The sequence below is a fragment of the Macaca nemestrina genome, chromosome 10 (genome assembly GCF_043159975.1).
Source record: "Macaca nemestrina isolate mMacNem1 chromosome 10, mMacNem.hap1, whole genome shotgun sequence".
NCBI lineage: Eukaryota > Metazoa > Chordata > Mammalia > Primates > Cercopithecidae > Macaca > Macaca nemestrina.
This window is the reverse complement of record NC_092134.1, coordinates 90,588,284-90,600,261: the sequence shown is the minus strand read 5'-3', so window position 1 is coordinate 90,600,261 and position 11,978 is coordinate 90,588,284. Positions and strand designations below refer to the sequence as shown.

The window sequence follows — 11,978 nt, the reverse complement described above, 5'->3', positions numbered from 1 at the left end:
GACCTTGCTAAATTTCCCTGAGATTTTTCCATTCATAAATTTGGTAATGCCTTCTTGCAATTTTTTTGTTGTTCAGTTTTTCAGTGCTGATATGCAACTTTGAGAGGTTGGGCATACTTTGGTAGGAACTGTGTAATCCAAAAGAATAAAAGCCTCTACCTTGAACTATGTCCAAGTTTTCTGCAAATGAGCTATATAAAATTTTGCCATATGTTCCTCTTTATATTGATAATTCTGAATAGAGAAAGATGTGTATAAACAATGTAGGTATACTCACCGATTGAGGAGTCATTAGTTTTCTGAATATTCAGATAACTCAATATCTGGCATTGTTTAGTTTACCTAGACAAGTGACATTTGGTTAAAACAAACCTATAAGGCTTATGCTATGGGGCTATTTAAAAAAAATTTTTTTTTTGGTGTGGAAAAGGTCTGTGGAGCAGCTGGCCACCAGCTGGAGCCTCATGCTGTTTTATTGAAGTGGAATTGGGACTTTACAAGCTTAATTATAACAAGACTTCACCTGCCTCACAGAATTGGTTACAGCCCCCATTCTCCCAAGGCACCCCCTCTCCTGCCTTCCTTTAAAAAAATTGTTGGTTGCTTTAAGGCTTGTTTTAAATATTTCCACCCAGACCATATATGATCTGAAAGCTTTATAGTGATACTTTTGATTTCATTACAATGACACAAAAGTATAAATGAAATCTAGCTTCTTTTGTATAGGTAAGTTCAGGAATAAGGGTGGAGGAACTTGGAGATAATGGTGAGTAACATATTTAGGTTCACAGAAGGTTATCTATAAATTTGATCTAAGTGATAGATCTGGCTAGGTCTTTTGTTTCAATTAGTTGGTGAGGGAACCATGTGTTCATATCATTAGTTCTTGTATCCTAAGGGTTTACCTGTCTTTCACTTTATGCTTCTCTTAAGCATATTATATAACGTGAGCCTCCCATTTGATTGTAAACACTTCTAGGTACTTCCCAACATAGCTGGTATAGTTTTCAGCACAAAACTGACACTTAGGAAATATTGACAGCTTGATTTATTAGAAAAGGTCTATATGAATTTGCGATTGCTGATCACATATTTGAAATCTGAGTTATAAATCCTTGCATTTTCTTTTAGCATGAACTACTAAAGGATGACTAACTGCTATTTCCTTTGTGCTGTTTTTGGTGCATGAATAAATGGCTGCTAACTCCTTTAGGATGATGACTTAGGGGAGAGTTTAGAGAGAGATTTAAAATCACCTTTCAAATATGAAGAGAAAAAAGTAATGAGAATCTCTGGTTGGTGACAATAGTAATAACACAATGTGAAAACATTGGTATAAAGTAATAATCCCTTGTTGCTTTTTGTGTTAAAAGATTTCTAGATCCTGTGTAGCCTGGAAAGGTACAAGGCTACATGAACAAATTACATGTTAGTATGAAATAAGCAGCTTGACCCTTTTGGGCTCATGTTTGTAGCTTTCTTGTCATCAATAAGATAATTACATTTTTATTTGCCTGTAACACTTGGGATTAGAGATATTTATTGGTCTCGGAAAAAGAGTTGGGAACAATTGGTTCAGTCCAACAATATTGCAGTAGATAGGGTTTTCTAAACTGAAAAAGGTGGATGAAAGAATTATCTATGGTATTTACTAGGCACTCTTTGAAAAGGAATTCAGCTGATGCACAATATTCAATGAAGGACAATAAAATGTCATATTGCTTGGGACAGCCTCATGAAGGAACATGGTCCTGCAATAGAAGAAAAGAAACTTTGTTTCTTATTGATGTTATGTGTACTATATTACATTTAATCTGTTGTTTTAAATATCTGAATGATTAAATCCAATTTTTCTCAAGACAAAGTTTCAGATACAAACATACACTCTTCTTTGTAGCATTCTTTGACTTTTCTTCCTACCCACCCCAATCTTCCCACTCCAGTAAGATTATCATCTCCTCCATCTCTGCTAACATCTCTGCTAACAGTGCATTCCTCCTCTCTTACAGCACTTTTCCAATTGCACTGTAATTATTTGTTGACATGTCTGTCTCTCTCACCAGACTGTGAGCTGAGACAGCGTTTCACTTAATTCACTTGGTATACTCACACCCTGGCAGTGCCTGGCACATGATAGGCATACAACAAGCGCTGAAAGAAGAAAAAGGAGAAGAGATTAATGAATGAATGTAAATTATTGTCATCTCTGATTTATTTAGCAGTCATATCATAGCATGCAAAAAAGAAACACCCATCTTATTACTTCTTCAGTGTCATGCAGCCTTTTCTGGAAAACTTCAGCTTGCTTAACAGTCTACTCAACTCATACTGCATAATTCCATGACAGTTATCACAGCACTGTAATTAGAGCATAAGCACTATCAACTTATTGTAAATCATACTGAGTTCAAATCTTGGAATCGACGGGTGTAGTTTTATGTTTCCATTGTAATTCACTCATTTTATAAAAAGAGAGGATGTCTAGTTTGATGTATAAAACTTGATAACTAATGGTTACAATGTTATCATTCACTTATATTTACAAATAGTTTTAATTATCATTTATTCTTAGGAAAAGAAGGAAAGCATTTGTTAAGCGGAGTCATTGAGGTGATCAGGCAAGCTTGTTGCTAAATGGCACACTGTTCAAAAACCAAGATTATCATTCACTGTTGTTGAGTAAGTAGGAGGGTAGCTGAACAGCCTGCTGGGTGTTAAATTCATCTTTTGAACAAATGTTTTGGTTTCATTAAAAGTGAAAATGCATTCCACCCCAGTTTTCCTGTTATCATGTAAACTTTTGTGTATTTAAGAAAAATGTAATTGTTCTATTTCATTCATTTATACTAGTGTCATTAAAAAGATATTTGGTAATGGATAAGAAGGGCCTCTTTGTTGACTTTACTCTTTATTATTTTAAACCCCTAAAATATTTTTTTTGTTCTAACATCCAACAAACTTAGCCAGTGAGATGGTCTGACAATAGAAAAATTGTCTCCAGTACCTATTTTAGCTTAATAAATGGAAAAGAAATCATTCACTATCCTTAGTAAATCATTTCTATGTAATAGGTTATATTATTGTCTTTATAAACAAATATATTTAAAATTAAACAACACCTAAAATTGCAACCTGAACACTTACAGAACCTTAAGAACGGGAAGCCTAATTTCTTATTCATGGTTAGATTATTACATTTTTGCAGAATACTTGGAAGAAACCAGAAACTCAATAAATATAGAATATGGATTAATCGATAAATGTATTGACAAATGTAATGGGATAATATAATTTTTTTGTTTTGTGATGAGGTTGGAAGAAAGAAATGCAAAGGTCATTTTCATATTTGAGGCATGTAAGTAAGGAATTTCAACTATTGTGGGAGATCCACAGAAGGAGAAACAGTGACTTGTATGCAATGCATATTTTGTCCCAATGTAGTAAAAATAGGATGGTTGTTCTTACTGGGAGAGAACAAAGCAAAGATTCAATTAAAATGGCAAGAGTTTCCAATCAGCCAGTACTGAGTTTAGAGAAAGGTGGCATGGGAAGATGAGAAGTGCTCACCCTTTTCCTTGTCCCAGTGTTCCTAAGCTGACCAACACAACTGTGGTCTCTGGGGAAGGGGCAACAGCTAAACTATTTGGAAAAACAGTTTTTGTATTCCTGGATCATCAGCATTTATTTTTCTTTTGGACTAGAATTAGTAAACTTTGTAGAACTATTGTCTGGGAGGAAGTTTGTTCTACTTACTGTACTCTCACTCTGGACCAGGGGTGTCAAACAGGTGGTGCCTGCTCCACAGTGACTCACCAAATCAGCCAAGAGAGTGTGAAACAACTAATATTGTCATTTATTTTAATTTTTCTCTAAAAGTTAGGAAATAAATTGAGCTTTACTCAGTTTTTTTAAGGTACATTGTTAAGTATAACATACATACAGAAAAGTTTACAAATGAAAGGTATACAGTTAGATTAATTTTCTCAACGTGAACACACATACATTGCTAACCCAGATCAAGAGAGAGGTATTATCAACACCACAGAAGACCCTCCTCCCTCATATCTTCTTCCCATGATTACCCCTCAAGAGAAATCACTGTTTTGACTTCTAATACCATACGCTAGTTTTGTCTTTTTGTGAATTTTTACATAAATAGAATCTTTTGTGTGTATGATAGTGTATATGGCATTTTTCTGCTCATCAGTATGTTAGTGAATTTATCTCTATTGTCACATATTGTTGTAGTTCATTCATTTTTAATGTTGCATATTACTCTAATGTGTGGCTGTACCATAAGTGTGTTCATTCTGCTATTGATGAGCATTTAAATTGTCTTGGTGTTGCCAATTTTTGGCTCTCACAAATGGTGCCTCTATGAAAGTATTGTTATCAACATTTCTGTTGGATGAATCTGTAGGAGTGGAATTACTGAGTTATAAAGTATGCATGTATCAGGCTTTAGTCGGTAGTGGCAAATAGTTTTCCAAAGCGATTGTACCAATTTATACTCCCAAAGCCATTATATGAAAGTTCTAGTGGCTCCACATCCTCACCAACACATGATATAGTCAACTTTTTTATTATAATTCTTTTATGTGTGTAGTGATATTGCATTGTAGTTTTAATTTCTACTTTTCTCATGACTAATGATTTCTGCAATTTTTAAAAGATGTTTCATGGCCATCTAAACATTCTTTTTTTTTGCTTAAGTATTTTGCTTGTTTTCTTGATTAGGTTGTTGTTCTCTCTCCTTATTGATCTGAAAGAATTATTTGTACCAGTCTGCTATAGTTTGTGTGTTTATATCTTCTAAATCTCATGTTGAAATTTGATCCACAATGTTGGAGGTGAGGAATAGTGGGAAGTTTTTGAGTCATGGGAACAGATCCCTCATTAATAGATTAATGCGTTGTCTCAGAAGTGAGTTCTCATTCTTTTAAGTTCCTGTGAGCGTTAGTTGTTAGAAAGAGCCTGACACTGGCCCCGTCTCTCTTGCTTCCTGAAGCCCTTACCAGCAGCTTAGCAGATGCTGGTGCTACGCTTCTTGTAAAAGCTGCAGAACCAAGAGCCAAATAAACTCCTTTTCTTTATGAATTACCCAGCCCCAGGTATTCATTTATAGCAACACAAAATGGACTAAGACACAGGTTTTGCTGATATATGTATTTAAAAATATCTTCTCCCTTTCTGTGGCTTGTCTTTTCACTTTCCTAATGATAAAACACTACTAATTTGCCATATGGAATGACATTGGCATCCTCACCACCTATGCATGTCAGTCACCACATCCTAAAAGTGTGTGGTGGGAAACCGGGAGCTGGATGATGTGCTTAACTGTGGTGTAATCATTTGAATTTTTGTTTTCAAGATATTGCTGTGAGTTATAGTTTTAGATATGCATGATTAAATGGACAGAATTATTTATTACCCAGATTTTACTAGTCTTCACAAAATGGGCAAGTGACTGCAAAATATTTTTGCAAAGTAAACCTAAGTTTAAGGCAATCTTAATAGAACAGGCACTTGAATACTGTAAGAAAATGGTTGCCCTGATAGCTCTTTTCCAAATAAGAGCTATTCCTCAGTTAATTAAAGAAAATGACAGCCTAATATCTGACAAGTTAGTAAAAAAATGTTTCAGAAAAGCTATTTAAATTTAAGATTTATGTCTATTTTGGTGAACAATGAACCTTGTCCTAACATATTTTTCTTTGATGTATTAGTTAAAGCATAAAGCCACCATGATTAGTACAATATTAAATATGTTTATTTCATCTTTATCTCATTCTTTAAAATTTTCTAGTTTTTGTACATGAAACGTATAATTTATAAATAATCTACATCTATTGAAGCCATAACCAAAATAGTTTAATGCACTTCTCTAGAAAATTTAAAACTATGAATGTACCACTAAATAGAAGCATTACCATGCAACACAAAGCTTCAGACAACTTTTGAAATGGAAATTTACGAAGTACTTTTTCCACTTTAGTTAAGGTCTGGCTATTTGAAAAGCATCACAGCGCATCTCACAGTGCATGTGTGGGAGTGGAGATGCCTGGAACAGAATTCCGATAGGACTGTAAGTGAGAATTCATTGTTCTGAACTCTCTATTGTTCCATAAAACCTGTCTTAAAATATGCTCATGTTCTTGGGTAAGGACTGATTTCTGAGAATGGAATATGCCTCCTGAGAATGGTAGATCTCACATTGCAATGTGGGATTTCTGGGTCCCTGGGAGTATTTAACCATGTCTTTAACTGTGGCAGCAAATCAACCAGTGGAAGCAGTTGCGCCAGGTGGCAGGTGGAACATCTTGGGAAGAAGCCAGCTTCTCGAAAACCACGTTGCAAAGGCTTAATTAGGCTTAGGCAGTCAGATAAGCATTACTTTTCTATGAAACAGTCTAAACACAAATACAAAAATAAATAGTGTCGACAGAAAAAGATAATGAATATAATTTTTCTTTTGCTCATATTCTAGAGATTTTGTAAGATTTGATGGAACTAAGTGGGCAAAAGTATTGTTTGTGGGTATGTTACACGCATCTCCGTTCATCCGATGGAGGAAAATAGCCTAAAAAATCACTGAGTGCATGCTGTGGAGAGTTGGCAGGCTTGAGGGAAGCCACCTTGGCTGGATGGGTCTTAAGGGTCTCCAGGGGAGGAGTTTCCAGTTTGTGTCAACAACCCCTTGCAGTCATTGCTGGCTCAATACCGGGTGGACACTTTTCCTTCAGCTGAGCCTCTCGTCACTTGGCATGATGTGGCCTCCTCTCCCCAACATCCCAAATGCTGTGACTACTTTGGAGGAAAATGGTGGAGAAATGCAAAACATTATTTTCGGAACAAAATCTCTGCAGTCCCAAAGCTTTTGCAAAGCACTGTCTATAGGGGACATATCTGCCACATCTGTTTTTGTGTGTGGGAGGCGCACTGTATTTATCATTTGAGATGAGTCACCTCATAAAGGAGCATAGTTGACTTCAGCTTTTGTGTTGAAAGGGCTCTCTGGTAGAATGAGCTGTAGTATTTAAGCTTTAAGTGGTACATATCTAGGCCTCCTGGTAGCACCCTGCCAAGAGCAACAATAGCTAGAGAGGGATAAAATCTCCTTCTTTCCATTTCCTTTCTGTCTGCCTTTTTAATGATGTTACTGGTGTGGCAGAGGCAGTGAGGATCCTCAAGGGTGCTGCCGTGAGAGACCAAGCCATCGTCCCACACCTGTTCTGGAATGAGAGCAGCTGAATTTGGAAAGGCCAGGAGACACAAAAACAAAGGATAAAAAGAACCAGAAATGTTACAAAAAACAGCAGTGAAATATCTCTAACCAATCATTACACATCCACAGCAGTGGATCCCAGCGATTCTGAAGGATGCCTCTCAGACGGGGTCCCCAGCATGTATCCCTTAGGATGTATCATCTGTTCCCTAAAGATTTATCTTTAGTTTCCCAGATTCTAAACACAAACAGTGACTTTAACAGTCTCTGCAGTTCTATCTTGGGCTCTCAAAAGTTACTTTGTATTATATATGATTCATTGGTGGAAAGAATATTATTTTCTTTCCCTCTAAAATGTTTTTAAGGTATTTCAGTAGCTATTGATAAATTTTAACCTGGAGGTCAGCATGTCTTTCAAAAGAAAATATGGAAGTTCATATAGACTGGCTTTCTCTTCTACAGGGAATTTGTTAGATTTATTTTCTATATCTCTATACCTGGTAAGAATCCCCACGTAGGTCAACGTAGTTCTATGCGACATAAGTCACAGATAAAACAGTCCTGAATCTGTGGGTAAAATAGAGCCATAATATTGTCCCACATAACTCACTCTTTTACTTCCAGCTCCTACCTTCACGTTCTGTTCAAAAAGAGAAAGAGAGATAATCCAAGTGATAATCAGGTCTACTTCCCTTTACGGAGAGTTGCAGAGTCAGTGTACAGACACAGGGTTTAGCTGACACCTCCTGCAGTGCTTTTGCTGTTAAAATTGAGTGTTAAGGAGGTCTGGGTCATAAGTTCAGTCCCCACTGATGTCCCGTTATCTTTAATAACGTGGAGATAAGCTTTTCCATATGGCCTATTTTGAGTTAGCTTTATGATGAAATAAATTGCATGCTTCTGTTTAGATGGTTCGACACAGTAATGATCTCTCCTTCTATTTCTTCCCAAAATATGTATAGACAACATTGTATTCATCCTTGTTTTTTACATTCTCTCCTTACTCTTTCATTTGGGTTTAAGTAATAAAGTTCCTCTTAAAATGTAAACATAATTTGGAAGTTATCAAGTATTAATGGACCATCAATGTTCAAACTTGTCTACAGGATTTTCCCCCATTATGCAGAAATGTGAGGAAATGGAATTCTAGAGATGCAAGTTGTGATAAAGGAAAAAGGCCAAGATGAAAGAAATACAGCACAGTTTCTAAAGAAAGAAACTGTGGTTACCTTATGTGGCCCAGAGAAGCAAGCTGGACCTGGGTATCTGATGGCAGGAAGGTACCAATAACAAAAGAAAGAAGCACAGAAGAGTCCCCAGGAGAAAGAGGTCTGCTTCTCAATTTTGCTCACTCTGCCTCTCTGTTATTCTTGTAAAAGGGTGGCATTGGTTGTAAGGGGGACCTGCGAAGAGATTACGGATGGCTAAACGACCCCACGAGTAGAAAAATACTGAAAAGTGTCATAGTGTAGGTGAAGAAACTCAAGTGAAATTATTCAGAGCAGATCACAAATATTTCAGACCACATAATGCACTCAGCATTGTTCCTAGAGCATCATAAACACTCAATGTAAGTTTTACTTCTCCTTCCTCTCCTTTTCCCCCTCTCTCTTCTGCCCCTTCCTTCTTCTTTTTCTTTCCTTTCTTCTTCCTCTTCTTCTCCTTTTCCTTCTTACTGCTGTTGTTGTTACTTATTTTCATTATTTCTCCTTCCTTTACTTTTCCCATCCTGACAATAGAGATCCTACCCAACCATTCATGTAACTTCATTAGTATGTGAGTTCTACTTCCTTCATTAAGCTTTCTCTGGCTAATCCTAACCTGCATTGACCTCCTATTTGGGGATTAATATCTAGTTGCACACTGTCTTAAATTGTTCCTTGTTACTCCAATTATTATTTAATCTTGTCAGATGAATAAAGTGACAAATACTTGACAGCTGAAACCATAGCCTTTTTTCTCCGTATTCACCACAGTAATTAGAACAACGTTCAATATATATAGTAGGTCCTAAATAAATCTTTATCGACTAAATCATAGGTATTTAATAATTACTGGTTGTTTCACTGTCTTCCATTTGTATGATCAGAAAGGCACATATATGTTACTGTATTCTGAAGAAAAGGAAAAAAAAGATTTGTTAATGTTCACAATTTACTTGGAACACCGTTATTTCTATCCTGCCCTGTTAAAATTGTTGTTCTGGCCAAAACAAATGGAAACAAATGAATAAAGAAAAGTCTCCAAAAGAAAAAAGACAATAATAAAAAAAGCCAAAAAAAAAAAAAAAACCGCAAAAAGTGCAAACACTTGTGAAATGAATTAAAATAAAAACGATGTATGAATTTAACACAGATAATTAGAGCATAGATTACAGCTGGGAAAGAATTCCTCAGTTAAGGTTATGTTTATTATCCTGGAATTGAAGCAAATATTTGAAATAAGTCAATAATGGATAGAGCAGCATCTGATTTTTTCCACATAACCCATTTTAGATCAAGAGTGCTTTGTGGCGAGAACATGAAATCAGTTGAGACCAGCTGAACTTTGCAAAGAATTGTGGCTGCTTAACTTCATAGTTCACTTCATATTAGATTTGAAACATGAAAGAAAAATCTTCCAGTCCCCATCTGCGGAATTAGTCCCCTCTTTTCCTTCAAAGTCCAAACAGAAAACCACCTCCACCACTAAGCCTTCAAATGGAAGAGGTATGTTCACACCATGTTCTGTTGTGTTAGAACAGTGAAACAACCAGTTTAACTCTTCTGATTAATTTAGGCAAACAAGAGAACAATTCAGTTAAATATGATTACATATGCAGCAGGACCCAGTTTTAAATTTTTTTTCTCTATTTTCATAGTTTATCAGATTAGCTTGGAATTAAGCATACAGTAAAGAGTGATTTTTTTTTCATGTTTAATTTTTCTAGTTAGGGATATAAACTCCACACAGTATCTTCTAAGATTACAACCTATTTGGCCAGATTTTAAAAATCATTCAGTTCTCTTTGGAGAAAATTAGAACTTTTTCTAAATGCTTGATAGTAGAATGCCTTCAAGCACTATTATTACCATAACTCTTGTTCAAATTCAGTAGTGCAGACCTGCACAAAGCTGAAAAAAGTACTGGCAAGAGAGCCATTTCTTTCTCCACCAGGTCCTGTTCCTCAGCACTTCACAGGCAGGCCATAGCTGGACAAATATCAATACCAGTCTCCTCTAAATACTGGACTAAATGAGATAGTTTATGGAAATTCTGCCACAAAGACATACCCCTGGCATGGTGGAGTTGGGCTTGGCGTTGTGCAGTATGCTTTCATGTCTACATCTGTGCCTATTTCTCTGCATCTGTGAACTTGAATTGTTCTCCCTTTAACAATTCTGTTCCATTGTTCCATAATTCTGTTCCACAATTCTGTTCCACTGTTCCATAAATAGAGAGGAGTTCTACCTCCTCTCTCTTTAAGACAGCATTATCATCTTTTAAAAAAATGTTTTCTCATGAATGCAAACACTGCTCTCCCACAAAGAATCTGAACATTCATCATCCTTTCCTATAGACATCTCACCTCCCATTGACCCTGATTAAGTGGGGTTCCAGTGAGAACTGGCTTATCTTTGTACACTATTTCTTGATCAATGAACTAGCTGTGTGAGCAAGTATGGTGTACACCAAAAAGACAGACATTTTTTTTTTTAATTTTACTTCATTTTATGTTCACATGTTAATAGGTGGGGTGAAGAGACCTTGCCTTCTGAAGCACCTCCCATTTTCATCACTTTAAGGCCCTTGCCTCTCTCTATGTGACCTTAAAACATCACAGCTATTGTCTACCACACCCTGGAATTCATTTCGGCTTACATAAAGGGCTTGGCGAAAAACCTTTCTTTCCATTGTGTTTCTTACAATCTTCCTCAGGAACTTCAAGGCTTACACTTTTGACCCTGAAGATTCCTTGAACTGGTTCCTTTCCACTCCTGACCCCAAGGACCTACAGCTCATTGCTTCCCAAGCCAGGCAGCCTGAACTTTGTCTTCACAAGTCAATACTTGTTCTGAGATCTTTAACTCTGTGTTTCCCTGCCTCCATCACAAGTTTTTACTTGTACCCTTCCCCATTTAACCCAACATTTATCCACTGTCCTCTTCAGCACCTTCCCATCCTCAAATGGTGACTTGTCTCTCCTTTCTGACTTGGCCTTTTACTGTTAGCCTCTCTGATCCTTTTCCCTGGCGCACTCACCAAATGTCAACCCTAGGTAACCTCCACCAATGGCTTTCCCTGTTTTTGTTCGTTTGTTTTTTGAGATGGAGTCTCGCTCTGTTGCCCAGGCTGGAGTGGGAGTGCAGTGGTGCTATCTTGGCTCATTGCAACCTCTGCCTCCCAGGTTCAAGCAATCCTCCTGCCTTAGCCTCCTGAGTAGCTGGGATTACAGGTGTGCACCACCACACCTGGCTAATTTTTGTATTCTTAGTAGAGATGAGGTTTCACCATATTGGTCAGGCTGGTCTTGAACTCCTAAGCCTCAGGTTATCCACCCACCTCGGCCTCCCAAAGTGTTGGGATTACAGGCATGAGCCACATCACCCGGCCTTGCCTAACTATTGATGACACTCTACTTGTTGCCTAAGTATGACACTCTACTTTTAGTCTAAGTGAACCCGTTCACTTGCTTTTGACTCCCACTAACTATATCCTGTCAATTTGTATTGTAGGTCTACAGTCTGGTATCTCCTTTGGCCTTCGGATTCAT

General features: G+C 36.9%; 1 long non-coding RNA gene across 1 annotated transcript; it reads right to left on the bottom strand.

Annotated features, from left to right (window-relative positions):
• Nucleotides 1-1,058: 1,058 nt before the first annotated feature.
• LOC105470112 (uncharacterized) lies at nucleotides 1,059-10,591 on the bottom strand. Its single transcript, XR_980287.3, has 3 exons — nucleotides 10,498-10,591; nucleotides 2,111-2,151; nucleotides 1,059-1,751 (listed from the first exon to the last, which is right to left on the bottom strand). It is a non-coding gene; the product is annotated as an uncharacterized lncRNA (long non-coding RNA).
• Nucleotides 10,592-11,978: the final 1,387 nt, after the last annotated feature.